This window comes from Nicotiana sylvestris, chromosome 10, assembly GCF_000393655.2.
Source record: "Nicotiana sylvestris chromosome 10, ASM39365v2, whole genome shotgun sequence".
Classification (NCBI taxonomy): domain Eukaryota; kingdom Viridiplantae; phylum Streptophyta; class Magnoliopsida; order Solanales; family Solanaceae; genus Nicotiana; species Nicotiana sylvestris.
In genome coordinates, this window is record NC_091066.1 from 16,283,129 (window position 1) to 16,298,854 (window position 15,726).

The following is a 15,726-nucleotide window of genomic DNA, read 5'->3' on the forward strand; positions in this document are numbered from 1 at the left end:
AAATTGCTATTAAATCTAGAAGTAGGCTAAAATTGCAATTTCGTGCAATTTTAGTTTAAAAATACCAAATGGACTTGTAAAATTATGCAAAAATCACGTAAATTATATTTTGCCGTAAATGTGAGAGTGAAATAAATTATTCACCAAAATGGCAAGTTTTGGGAATAATTAATGGATTTTACAGTGCATAATAGGCCATAAATTGGTCTTAAAAATTATTAAAAATGCCAAAATCTTTTGGGGTGCTCATATATGCACACATATGCTATTTTGAAAGTGTTTTGAGTATATAAACAAATATAAAGGGAAAAATTGGGTATCAACACTTGGTTTTCTATCTTAGGAAAAAATTCATCAGACTAAAATTTGATCCTAGGAGAGAGTTCATCGGACTAGGTCACTTTTTTGTTATCTTAGGAGAAAGATTCATCAGACTAAGATTTCTATCCTAGGCGAAAATTCATAAGACTATGTTTTCTATCTTAGGAAAAAAATTCATCAGACTAAGATTTCTATTAGGAGGAAAATCCATCAGACTAGGACTTTTATCTTAGGAGGAAAAATGTGAAGAGCAATGGCAACATTTTATGCACACTAGCAAGACAAATAAAGGCAAAGATTTAAGAAATTTCACTTTGTCGGCTCTTCTCTTCTTTTTCTTTTTCCATCTTTTTGTTTTGTTTTGTTTTGTTTTTGAACCAACTTGCTTGCACTGCTTTGTTCCTGTTTGTTCTTGTTTCAAACAAAGAAAACTTGTGAGCTTAAAACGTGGTGGTTAGTTTGTGGCCTTGACTACGAGGGCGATTTCTCTTGCACTTGTCACGATCAACTTGGATTTAAACTTGGAAGACAGTGTTTGCTATCGGCCGACCGCTTTTTTGGACCGCCCTTATCACAAGAAATATTCCTGATTCATTCAAATCCAATACCTTATGCCCGATACATTGCACTCGTGTTCTAACATTTACCAAATCTTTGCATTTTACCTCAATCCCAAAGAACATCTATTATCACCAACTCACTCAGTGCAACACTATTCTCATGCGTTTTATGTCTATTTGATGTGCTTGTTAGACATTGGCTTCGTGTGATTAAAAAGCTGCTAGCAGGTTTTGAAGTCATTTCTTACTTGTTTCGACAAAAATAGATTCAAAAGTGACTCAAACAAAATTAGAGGAACAAAATAAGGAGAAAATCGAGAAGAGATGGTATCTAACAAAAAAAGAAAACTTTTACCTAGAAAAAAAAGAACAAAGTAGGAATTAATATGATTTGAAGGCAATCTCCACTGACCATGATATGCATTTTGGATTAAGCAACCTGATCTGTCAAACGAGTCTAATCGTTAACTCTTGTTGTGCCTCTAAGCTGTGAAACTAGGATTCAGCACTCCAATTGTCCTATTTGACCCACAATCCTCAGTTAACTTGTAGTGCCCTGAAGGGTTTTCACCATCAAGCCTCTCTCATTTTGCTCTTTTTCTCAACTCACCGTCGTCTTACGGTGCCCATGAGGGTTTTCACCGATAAGACTCTCATTTTATCATTTTCTCTCTTTGTGCTGAGAACAAAGCTATTATCCATGATGCAGGAAGATCATACTTCCACCACACACTTGATTTGGCATCCTCAAAGATTGGTCGGAAGGTCTTTCTATGGACCGTAATGTAGGCTTTTGGATAGGGTTGGAAAGAAAGGGTGGCATGAAGGCTCAAAATAATTTGAGATGAAAGGGTTCAAAATTACAACTTTTGAAATTAAATTTTTTGTCCAAATTAAAACTTCTACCCCAGTTTCTTGGAGTTTGGGGAATTTTTAATTTTGATTTTTTCTTTTTATTTGGATTTTTGCTTTGATGGGATTTCTAATAAAAACTGTCTCACTCTTGACTGCGGGGATTATGAAATATTTTATTTGGTGTGATCGAACCGTAAGGCCGTCTACGTATCTTGAGGTGACAAGAATCAGGTCGAACGTAGTTCAAACACAAAGTTGGATTGTTTTGTTGTTTTTCTTTTCCTTTTCTTTCTTTTCCTTTTTTTTTCCTTTTCTTTTTTTTCTTCTCTTTTTTTTCTTCTTTTTCTCTTTTTCTTTTTCTTTTCTAGTTCCTAACTCTACTTCTGATTCCAAAAGAGGGGTATGAAACAAAATAAATTAAGGCTCAAAAGGGGTAGCAAAAGATAAAAGTGTTTGGGTAGCAGAATAAAATGCCTTCGTCATGCCAAACTTTAAAAATGCCAAGTACAAGCATGCAATTGAAGATAAGCAAAGAAATCATTCATAGTATCTATTGATGGCATCAACACAAACAAAAAGTGCCAATGAGCAATACCTTTGTCCCAATGAATGACCCTTTCCAATTCAAAGAAGACTTGACTCAACCTTATCTTGATGTGGAAGAATGCATTTCAGCACTGACTGATCTACCTCAAACTGCTTGAGAGACATTTTCTTGTTGTATGCTCTTATTAACCTCTTGATTTCCCAGACTAACTGCCTCAGTTTCACTTAGTTCAAGCTTGAGGTTATCTCAGAATGCCTAAATCTTTACTTGCATCCTTCTATCATATTCAAAACTATGTCATTGCTTCATGATTAGACTAAATTTCAAGACTAGGCTGAGAATTATGCGTGCATGTCATTTCACTAGAGTCAGCATGAAAAAAACTATAAAAAGAAAAGTGACCTAAACAAAAGCTAACTAGAACTAACAGAAAACTAAGAGATTGCATTGGACAGACGGTGAAAAGGGTTACAACAAAACAAGCAAAATAGACATAGGTTACAACCCTGGAACAAGCCTAGATAACACTAGACGAATTAATACAATAAAAAGAACTAGGCAAAATAAGAAGAAGAAGGGTTTAAGCCACAAGACCATATCCAGATTACAACCCTGAAATAACCCAGACGACAGAAATGACAACAAAATAAACCACCAAAACTCCTTCTTGGCTAGCCAAGAAAGGAGTGTCTTTCCAATCACCAAGCTCGGCATCTTAGCCACTGAGTTCCACATAATATTACCAGAACCTCCACAAATCTCCGTCACGTTGACCTTAACAAATAGCTTTTGGGTCCCTTTTGCCAACTTGTTCTTAAGATTAGCCTCTAGAACTGAGACTGATAGAACTGAAAACTTTGTGGTAGGTGGCCCCCCAAGGGATTCAGAAGAGTTCTCATATTCCTCTTCCACACAAATCATGCCCACCATATGCATCTCATTATAAACATGCAATGGACCTTGGCTAGTATGTGCTGCATTTGGATTTTGCACGGTAATGTCACCTGCATCAATAAGCTTTTGGACTACTCTTTTCAGATTCCAACACTTTTCTATGTCGTTCCCCGGGGCATTAGAGCAATATGCGCTCTTTTGAGAAAAATCAAAATTATTTGGAAGGGGGTTCATCATTTTTATCTGAATCAGTTTCAACATGTCCAATTGCCTCAGCCTTTGGAATAAACTGGCATGTGATTCTCTAATAGGAGTGAAAGACTTTTCTCTTTGCTGCTGCCTTCTCATTTTATTCTCCGGCCTTGGTTGGAACCTCTTTTGGTAGGTGGTTGATATACTGTAAAGGCAGGTAAGACATTTGTGGAGGCGGTACAAGCCATTACGGGTTTCGTGGGTGTGGAGCATACGGCGGTGCATTGTGGATAGAATACTGGGAAGATGAGGTATGACTTTGAAGATTTTGTAGAGGTAAGTAGTATTGGTGAGGATTATCTGGAGTATGACGGTATTCATGGGGTTGGTATTGAGGCTGAAAACATTTAGCAGGAATGCCCACTGGATCCTGTCGTCAATGGGGCTCAGCAACATCTTTTCTATCAATAGGAGAACTGACCCGAGGAACTTGTTCGTTCTATCTGAAACAAAACGCCCTAAGACTTTCCTTGGGTTTCTTTTCCATCTGAGATAGGGAGGAGCGGTCTGGGATAATGTATACATTGTACTGATAGTGCCGAAAAAAATCTTGAGCCATGTCACCCCATGCATGCCACTTACTAACATCTTGACAAGTATACCACTCCAAGGCTTCCCTACTCAAACTCTCACTGAAATACGCCATCAACAATTCATATTTCCCGCAAACACTTCTCATTTTACTGCAATAACCCCTTAGATGGGATACTAGAGCTCCACGCCCTTCATACAAATCAAACTTGGGTATCTAGAACCCGACAGGCAGTTGGACATGAGGGAACAAACACAAATCCTTATAAGCCACACTCACCTGGCTTCCTAACCCTTGCATATTTCTCAATGATTGCTCCAGGCTCTTTACTTTCCTAAATATCTCTTCTTGCTCCACGTTCTTGGGTGGTTTCTCAATTTCAACATGAGGATCAAAGTGAGGAGTGTAGGAGTAAGGATCTGGGACTTCAAAAGTGGGTTTCGGGGCATAGTATTGGGTATCTAGAGCTTGAAATGTGGGCTCACTAGAGGATCGGTGGAGGATTGCTTGTGGAGGGGCTGCAAAAACATAAGTGGTCAAAAGAGCGGGATATGAGGTGCTTTTGGGGAGTGGAGTGCGAAAAGGTTGTGGGGAGATATCAGCACCAGTGAAAATCTGGATTTGTGACAATGGAGGCATGGTGACGAGGCTTTCAGTGTAGTTAGTGGGAAATAATGGTGGGGGACGCCCACTAATTCAGGCTTGGTATATTTCGGCTATCTGTCCTTTCAACCTTAGGACCTTTTCTTTCAACTCAGATTCTGATTCAACAATCTCTTTAGATGAATCAACAACACCTGTGTCCAAGTCTTTGCTAGCCATGACTACCTTGCTCTTTGACCTTGTGTTGTATGGATGAACCACCAAAGTGCCACAAACTAACCACCCTCTGTTATGATAACAATGAATGTAACAAAGAGGAGCAAAACAAAGCCAACATGTTAGCGTAAGGGCATTTATCAGATAGAAATATCACATTGCGTGCAATGCCCCTAGCAACAATTAGCGGTTCTAAAATGACTTCGAGGGTCACAAGGTCTTTGACATCATCCCAATTTTATTCATTTTAATCTTCTCTTTTCTTTCTTTTCTAGCACTTCTTGGCTTGCTCATTTTCCTTCCTCTGTTTTCTTTCTAATTGTCACTATTTTCTTACATCCCAAGTTTTCTCTCATTTCTCACATCCTAAAACTTCATCTCTTTTTCTTCTTTTAATTTTAAACAAAAGATTTGATCGAACCCTATGTAGATTGCCTACGTATCATGTCCCTCAAGAATCAGATCAAGCGTAGTTCTGGAAAAGTAATGGACAAAATAATCTAAAAAACAAAAATCTTTTTGGATTTTTCATTGATTTTTTTTTTGGTTTTTCAAATATAAAATGTAAAGTAATATAAAAAAGACTCGATATTACTGTTCAATACTAGAAAGTAAAAGACAACATGAATGACAGACTCAAAACATAAAAGTATCTTTAAGCAACTCCTGAATGCAGTGGTCCTGGGGTATTTGTCATGCTCGAGCTCTGGTACACTGATCCATACCTAAATGAGAAAAATAAGATCAAACATAGTTAGCGACTCAAGATAATATGTGATGCCATAACACCTCCTATTAGACACATGCAAGACATGATTGACCAAATGCAAAAGGACCTACGTGGCCAAGAGTGACTATTAGCGCAAACTCAACAAAGGTGACCTCAAAGGCATGGAAATACCCCACTAAGGCTTATATGGCTTCAAACTCCCAATAATTATGGCCCTAAAAATTACATCGCAAAAATGACCAATTTTGCAAAAATGGCCGATGTGGACAAAAGTGGCTAAAGATGCAAACTCAAAAAGGATGGACCTTAAAGTAATATTACACCTAATTATGGACTCGAGATTCTAAGACATGGGTCATTGAACCACTTTTGCGAAAATGGCCCCATTTTGCAAGAACAACCGATATGGCCCAAAAGTGGCTAGACATGCAAATTCAACATGAATGGACCTTAAATCTGAGAGGACACCTTATTGTAGACTTAGGTCTCTAAGACATGGGATAACAAACTACTTTGAGAAAATAGTCATATTTTGCAAAAACGACCAATGTGGCCAAATGTGTCTAAACATGCAAGACTTGGCTACGACCCCCGAAGTCAAGAACCTAAGACTCACTAGGAAGACCGGAACCTACGTGGCCTGCCTACGTATCCCACCTCGAAAGATGAGAATCAGGTATGCGCAGTTCTGGAAGATTGGATATGTGAGAAAGCTTTAAAAAATGTAACTAATTTAGAAAAACTATATTTTTTGTCTTTTTGAAAAATGATGGAAAATGTAAAAATATTTTTGGATTTTTTTTTATTTCTCCTTTTTTTTTGGAAAATGTTGGGAAAGTGCAAAATCTTTTTGGATTTTTCATTTTCATTTTTTTTCTTTTTCTTTTTTCTTGAAAAAGTTGTCAAAGAAAAACATAACTAAGCCCCACTTGCCTCATTTTTACACCTCACTCTCTTTTCTTTCTCATTGGTCCGTCAAATGACTCACTTACTCTAAAAGAATGCAACATTTAGCATATAGGAATGATCAAATGTCTTTTCAGGCCATGGACCCGTTTTGACATAATTTGGATGAGCCTCCTACAAAGGGGCACAGTGACTGGGACCAAGTCCTGCAAAGTATAAATGACATGATGGAAATAAGCATGACCTAAAGGCTGACCTAAGGTTGAAGGTTCACTAGACAAGGCAATTCGGGGAGGCACGTGGTCGATGGTGGCTGCTCTAGCTGTCTGCCCACTCCACGCTTCCACGCCACCCCCTAAAGACACGGGTGACTCACAAAAAGGCCGTGTACACTCAAACGTACTCCGGAAGACTTGTTGCAGAAAGAAGACCCATGGTTATGTAAATGATGACAATTATAAAGTAGTTAACATATAAAAAAAGCGATAAACAAATAACCAACAAAACATGAAATAAGACAAAAAAACAAATAAACAAAGCAAATAAAGCAAAACAGACACCTCAATTGAATATCCTAAAAGCCAACAAGATCAAGTATCAGCTCGAACCTACAACTCCCCAGCAGAGTGGCCAAAGCTGTCACACCCCCCCCCCCTTTTACCTCACTAACCCCTTTAAAATAAATAAAGTAATTTTTGAAGCTCAAAAGAGTTTTCAAATTCGAAAGTGATAGAATTATGTTCAAAAAGATTTTTCAGAGTCGCCACCTGACATTGGTTTCGGTGTGCCAGGTCACCATTTTTAAAAATAAATTTTTCCTTTTAAAAAACTTTAGACTCCAAAACTAAGTCTGCACCAGATATTCGGGCAGGGGGATTCATTTGACTCGGGGAGAAAGTGTTAGGCACTCCTCAAGTCTCGTGAAAGTCACAGTTGCACACTCGATCTAGTTGCCTTTTAAAACATTCAAATTGAGGTAAAACACACAAAAAAAAATAAACAATCAAAGAGGCTCGAGGTCATCCCCACCTAATAAAAGAAAATGTAAAGAAAAAAGAAAAGAAATATCCTAAACTAGCCTATTCTATTATTTCTCCACAATGCACGTCAAGGCCTCCAAATACATGATACTACGGGGCATTCCCCGGAATAAAGTGTATATAAAAACCCTTCGGGGCTTTCTCCGAATAAATTTAACTAAGGGAACGACCTCTCGCCTCGATACTAAAAAAATCCTAAGGCTTGCCTACCCAAATGCTAGCGGACCTAAACATGCTCCTAGCGATTCATTATTTGGAAGAGATAAAATGATATAACATCTATTCAATATTCAAATATTCTTTGACTTTACTAACACCAAAGGAAATAAATTCTCTTCTATAATTAAGCTAAGTCTAAACTTTAATTTTCCTTTGGCTATATTGTGTTCAACAACATATAATTCATGTAAATCTTAACCAATTGATATGAACAAAATCAACCAAACATAATTCATGTAAATCTTAATCAACTAATATGAAAAAAATCAGCCAAACAACAAGCATGAACTTGAACCTCAGAATTATACCCATACATAACACTTCAAGTTTAGAAGAAAACAGAAAGAAGAAAGTGTTAAAAGAATCGGACCTTAATATAGCCGAAACTTAATTCTAACAAAAGCTCGGATGGAACCACGAACAACAACTGAGACCAGCTCGACCTCGTCTCAATCAAATCCCGTTTTTGAAATAGAAATCCGATATTGAAAAGGAAAGAGATGGAAACATTTTCATACTCTTTTTGCTTTTTGATTTTTTTTCAAAATAGAAAATTAAACTTGAACCAAGAACTGAATTCAAAATATTGTCATTTTGTTTTGTTCCAAGATTCTGCCTAGTTTTTTCGTTCTCTACCTCTGTTTTCAATGTTGTGTGTGCGTGTGGGTGGTGACGCCGATTTTGGATGGTGTACAGCTGATAGGAGTATTGATTGAGGGTGGAGGTTGTTTTGTTTTTTGCGTGAGGGACGACTGGGAGGGGTCCGGCGGCTGGAGACGGCTGAAGCTGCTCGGTGAAGAGAGTGGTCGGCGACAGAAGCTCAGGGTCGCTGGTGTTGTGTGTCGTTCAGGTCTGTTCGGTTGAAGAAGGAACAGACGCTGCTTGAAGGGTGTGTATTTGATGGCACTAGGGTTTCTCTAGGTTTGAAGAAGAAAGAAGTCCAGGGGTGTTCTATTTAGAGGGTGACGATTGGGAATTTTGGTGGAGTCTAGGGTTTTTTTGTCTGTGTCTAGGAGAAGGGATGCTGAAGGTTGTCTAGATTTTATGTATTATGGTAAGATAAAAATATGGTCCTAGATTTGAATTGGGCTCTAAATCTACAAAATTGGGCTAAGAAAAGGCTGAAAATTTAATTTACATCTAAAAATACTTATAAGAAGATATAAAATAACTCTTAATTGATTTCAATAAACTATTATATTTAAACTAAAACTAAAAATTAAAGTTGAAACTATTTTTGGTATTTTTAAAGATTATATTAAAATAAAATAGGTTCAAAGTAATATATCATTCTAAAATTACCTAATACATGAATTAAATAGAGAAATATGGAACTATTTTTGTAATTTTGAACTTTTGCTCTTAAAATAAAGTAAAAGAGTCAAAACTAGTTAAAATAGCAATATTAGACCTAAACTAAATATTTAAATGCTAAAAAGTAAAAACTTGGGGGTGGTCAAAAATTACATGTTGTGGTGAAACAAAAACACAAGTATTTTTTTTGAAACCTCTAGAGCACTGCTTTTTCAATCCAAGCTACCCATCAGATTTTGTGGGGGACTATGTATTAACTACCACTTATCTTATTAATAGATTTCCTTCTGCCCTATTACAGAACAAATCCCCCTTTGAACTGCTCTATGGATATCCTCCTTCCTACACTCAGATCAGAGTATTTGGCTGTCTTTGTTATCACATCGTTCCCAAATGTGACAGACTAAATTCCAACCTAGAGCTACAGCTTGTATCTTTCTTGGCTATCCCTCCAAGAAAGGTTACAAGTTCCTCCATCTCTCTACCCAGCAAATTCTTGTTTCTAGAGATGTTATATTTTATGGGCATATATTTCCTTTTGATGAAACCACTATGTCCAATACAAAACCTCCATCCAATGCCCCACATACTTTTTCTGATCCATCTCTCTTAAAGTATCCCTCTTCCTCATAGTCTTACTCCTCTGTTTCTAATCCTACTTATGTTCCTTCTTCTCCTCTCCCTAGTCCTACCTATCTTTCCACTCCTTTACCCCTTCCTAGTCCTATTTTGTTCCTGCTGATCCTCTTTCCCCTGTTTATGTACCACCCACTAGAAGAACTTCTAGGAATCATCACCTTCCTTCTCACCTTTATGATTTTGTTTGTGACCTCCCCCTTCTTTTACTAGGTCCAGTTCTTTATCCTATATTGTTCAATACTCTGCTCACACTGCTGTCTTTGAGCCACAATTCTACTATTAGGCAGCCTCAGTTCCAGCTTGGCAAGAGGCTATGAGAAAGGAATTTGAGGCCTTTGAAGCCAAGAACAATTGGCTGATTGTTAAACTCCATAAAGGTAAGAAACCCATTGGGTGTAAATAGGTTTATAAAGTTAAATATAAAGCTGATGGGAGTATTGAAAGGTATAAAACCCAGCTAGTTGTGAGAGAGGACACTCAGGTAAAGGGAGTGGATTTTACTGAAAATTTCTCCCGGTTGTTAAGTTTACCACTATGAAATATCTTATAGTTGTGGCAGTTAAAATGTAGTGGTCCCTTTTATCAACTAGATATCAATAATGCTTTCTTACATGGTGATCTAGATAGAGAAGTTTACATAAAATTAACCCTGGTTTGGTTGTTACCTCTCCTTTTTGTTTTGATTCTCCTTTGGTATGTAAGCTTCAGAAATCTTTATATGGGCTCCGACAAGCCTCTAGGCAATGGTATGCCAAGTTGTCTCATGCTTTATACGTAAGGGGTTACATATACTCTCTTAATGATTACTCTTTATTTTTTAAGAAGTCTTACTCCTCTATTGTGTTACTAGCAGTTTATGTTGGCGATATTATTCTCACTGGTGATGATGAGGTTTAATTGCTTGCTCTTAAAGCCTTTCTAGATGATCATTTCAAAATGAAGGATCTCGGTTCCCTTAACTATTTCTTGGGCATTGAAGTGGCTTCATTTCCATCTGGTTTGCTGCTTCACCAACATAAATCCATTTCTGATCTCCTTGAGGAGTATCATTATTTAGAGGTTGCTCCAGTTGTATGACTTTTAGATCTGAATCATAAACTCAAGGTAGATGTTGGGGCTTTTTTTCCTAAGCCTGAGCAGTTCAGAAGTCTAATGAGCAAGCTCAATTTCCTTACACACACCAGACCTGATTTATGCTTTGCAATTCTACACCTGATCCAGTTTCTACAGTCGCCAAGGGTTCCTCACATGTCTGCAACCCTTCAATTGCTCATATACTTTAAGGGAACCTCTGATTCAGGTATCTTCTTTACTTTTTCTTCAGATTTATCATTGTCTATTTATTGTGAGTCAGTGACTGGGCTGCATGCCCTGACACTAGGAGGTCATTTACTAGTTTTAACATCTTCCTAGGGGGTTCTCTTATCTCGTGTCCCTACCTCAGCCCAGTTGGCAGATGTATTCACTAAGCCTCTTACTGATGGCCCGATAAGTAGGGATTTTGACTACTTACTTGCACTCTTTTACTTACGTTTTAGCTCAAATGCTTAAAGTATTCCTGAGAACTAATGAAATGTGCTATATTGCAGTAATATTGGGAAACGAGCCAAAGAAATGAAATTCAACTAAAAAATGAGTAAAATTGGACAAGGACCAAAACAACATAAAAAGGACCAAAGTACGGACTTCACAATACTGTGTGCGGCCAGAAACTCTGAAGAGCCACTGATAGAACCCCTTCACAAAGTGCGGACTACACAATTATTGTGCCGCCGCAGAAGACAAGAATCAGATAGCTGTGTTTTGGGGGCCTGAAGATGTGTGGACCTCACTACTATTGTGCAGCTGCAGAATGCAAAAGTGCGGCCGCACTCATAAATGTGCTATCCGCAGAACGTGCCAAGTCCCAACCCAAGATCAAGAGGGTGACCGCACTCAGAAATGTGTAGTCCGCACAATCAAAGGAAGTGAGGCCGCACCATAGATTTATGCGGATGCAGAAGGCCACTCTATTAAGTTAGAATCAAAGTGCGGACTGCACAAAGAATTGTGCGGGCGCACAACTGCCGTAGGGGCAATTTTCTTCGATAATTTTAGCTGGGTATAAATAGATCTTTTTGTTATTTTTAGGTTAAGTTTGGTGCACCTGATAATAGATAGTCGTTTTTCTTTACTATATTAGGTAACTTTATAATAGTTTAATATTTTAACATTAGATTTTCTTCCATTGATCATCTATTATGAATTTTATCTTAGTTTCTTCTTTAATTTCTTCTTTTTTCATGAGTAGATAAACCCGTAGCTAGGGTTGTGACCCAACCCTAGTATGGTACTTAATGGGTAATAGACTTAGGGATTATTTTTGATTTGGCATATGATATTTAGCCTATTGTTTGCTTAAATTTGAGAATTAATGGTTGCAAACATCGATTCATGCCTAATTGACTTAGTCTCTACTTTAAAAAGAGAGATTAAGTCTAAGAAAACTTGGCTAACAAGAAATTGGAGTGAACTCAAGAAATTTATAGCTCCAACTAAATGGTCGAGCCTAGAGATAGTAAGACCTGACTTGAGCATCTATCACTTGTTTCGTGAAATACCCATTTGGACTTGAGAAAGCCAAATTGGGCAAAATCACTCAAACTACCGAGAGGTATAGAGTGAGTATGTGATTGCTATATTGTATCCCGATCAACCAAACATGCCCTAAAGCTCTCAATCCGTTAGGTAACCATCTAGGAGGAAGTTACAACCCTAGATCTTTTATAACCTGAAAAACAACAATACCAAAAACATTGTCTCTTAGCTTTTCAATTACAAGCATTAGTATATAAACTAGAAGTAGAAAAGAAACAACTGAATATGTAGAAGTGCAATCCTGGACACATCATACACTAGACTAGGTATATACCTAATCCCACATAAAGCTCTTCGTGGAATCAAACCCGACTCGTGTTGGGCATTTATAATTGCATCGACCGCCTCATAATCCCAATTAGTGGTGTGAGTTTGGGCAACATCAATTTTTGGCGTCGTTGCCAGAGAGCTAAAAACGGATTTAGCTATATATTTGGTTTTGTGTGTTGTTTGTATTCGTTCCTTCTGGGTTAGTAATCTTTTTGTGAAACAATTGCAGTTCATACAATGCCTCTCAACAACAATGATCCTTTTGGAAACATGTTATTGGGGGATGACGGGGATGATGACCAAGTTGATGAGATTCCTCTTGAACTTAAACGAAATAAATGAGGCCGCCCGCCTCAAGACAACATTCCTGCTCCTTCCCCACCTGCTCCTAGAGTGGCGACACATCGGGTATTGCCGAATAAAGGATACGCAAGTGCCATAGTCCCGTTTAGTATTAGGGCGGAAAACTTTCAGATGATAAATGTCATGCTTACACTGTTGGAACAATGAGGATTCTTCACCGGGGCTACGAGTCAAAATGTATACAAGCACTTAAGAGGGTTTGTTGACACTTGCTAGGGGAGTAAACAAACTAACGTCTCTGAGGATGTTTTGCAATTGAGGCTATTCCCTTTCTCTCTTCATGGAAAGGCCTTGGATTGGTTAGAGAGGTTGCCAAATCATTCTATCCATACATGAGATGAATTGGCCGAGAAATTCATTTTCAAGTTCTTTTCACCTGGGCATTGTTAATACCCAATATTTCCCTAGGTATTTTTTTATATACTTAAATACTTTCAAAATGGCATGTGTATGCATATATGAGCATGCCCAAGAGTTTTGGTATTTTTTCCTAATTTTTAAGATTTTAAAATTAGTTTATTGTCTATTACAGCAGTACAAAATCCAGTAACTGCTCTCAAAATTATCATTTTTTGTGAATAATTTATTTCCATTCTCATATTTACACCAAAATATAATTAAGGTAATTTTTGCATATTTTTACAAATTTATTGGGTATTTTTAAGGCTAAATTGCATATAATTGCAATTATAACCTATTTTACGATTAACAACATTTTATAATTATAAAATCATTTTCAGTATTTTTATATTAATATTTATATATTATTAATTAGTTCAGTGCTTTTAATTTATTTTTAAAATTATTTTAACTATTTTATATAAAATAAAAGGGGGAAATTGGCTATTTAACACATAGCCCATTATTATTTCAATTTTAGCCCCAATTTAACCCCACCCCCATCAGATTTAATTTAACCCAAGACCCAACCAAATTCGCCCCAGCCCAACTCTAAACTAACCCAACCCAACTCCGAACTAATCTGAACCGTTGATCAAATAAGATCAACGGCCCAGATCCCTTTTCCTTAATTAAACTCTCACCTACCCCCACCCCCCCTGACTCCTCACTTTTTGAAACCGGTCTCTCTATCTATCCGTCTCTTCCACTTTTCGTTTTCTCTAGAACCTTTTGGTTCTTCTTCTCCGATGGCCTTCACCATCTCTCCGGCAACCTCCAGCCTCGATTCTTTCAACCACTAGCCGCCTTGAAGCCTTACCTCATTGGTTCCTTTCATTCATGAGACTCCGTGGCTCTTCACCATGCAAGACGGTCACTGAAGCCTTGCCTGGGTTTGTTTCCAGCCTTTCTCCGATGGGTTTTTGTTCGATGGTGTTGTAAACACCATTGTTCCTAAGTTTCACAGCCAGGTTTCTCTCACTTCTCCCTCTGGTTTCTTATGAAACCCTAATCTTAACCCAAACCTCTTAAATCTCTGTATTTTTTAACGATTTTCAACTCATATCTTTATGTTTTGCACTATTCTCTACTCGATCTTTACGATTATTCAAGTTTTAAACGTTTTTGTTCCCTTTGGAAACTAGGGTTTCTTAACCCCTTTTCGAAAATACTTTATCTTCCGATTTTGAGTACTTAAGTCATGATTCTCAGCACTATTTCTAAACATTTTGCTTAAGTCTGATGAAACCCTGGCTTTAGGGTTTATATTTATATTATTGTCGTGTTTGCTTGTTTGTGTGTTCTTCTGGATTCTTCTCTGAGTTTCGTGCTCTTTGCTTTAATTTTTCCACTAGTGTTTCATTCCCCTACCCTTCTGTGTTCTTTTCTTAAGATTTCTTTGATTTTTTACGTGGTAATTTTATACTGATTCTTACAAGCTCCCTTTAAGACTGTGATACTTGCCTTAAAAATTGTGATTTTGCATATTTTCCTTATAGTTTGGTACTGATTTCGAATTGCTTCCTTCATTTATGAGATACCTTCCTCAATTAATACTGATCTCCTAGGTTTTCAATCTCGTTCATTATTTTTGAGACTATTTTCCAGAATTAAGGTAGTATTCGGCCCTATATGTGTGCACAGATATGTTGATTGATTTGTCTGACATATTTTCCTAATTAAGTATCATGTACCTAGTCTTTATTGTGTACCTTTTCTGTTTCCTTATGTGATCATATTATGCTTTATGATTTCTTTCCTTTTAAACAACTGCTTATTACCGTTTGACTTTGATTCCTTAATTAAAGGGGAGTCCTTATACTGATTTGATTATGATTGATACCTAGTTCCTTAAATATGGATTTCTACCTTGTTTGTTTACTTGTCTTCAGTACTATAAGTACCCCCCATTCTCTTTTGCATGAGACACTAACACATTGCATATCACAAACTCACACAGCAATACACATTGCTCTCTCTCTCTCTCTCTCTTGTGCTACTTCTCTCTCTTGCTCTGTTGTTGTTCCCTACTCATGACTATTATTAGCCGGCTAGAAAGCCAAGGCTAACATTGTGCTCATATTTGGCTCTTGCATTCTGCTGTGCTCTCTTATTACTGGTATGTCCTGATTAGTTTCAAAGTTCCAAACCAATGTGGTTATTACTACTTTAGTGTGTTATATTCTTAATTGTTTTCTATCTATTCGTCTGTTGTGCAATATGTAATTGACCCCTTGATTGCCTGTTGATACTTGCATGCTCATGACCACTGTTTGCTCCTAATCTTGCCTTTTATGACTATATTCTGTTACTACTTACTATTATGCCTAAATTCGACCATTTCTAGGTCCTTTAAAACTCTTTGATTTTGTGTACTCATGCTACTGAATTTGCACAAGTCTCTACATATCTTGGTGATATTATGTGAT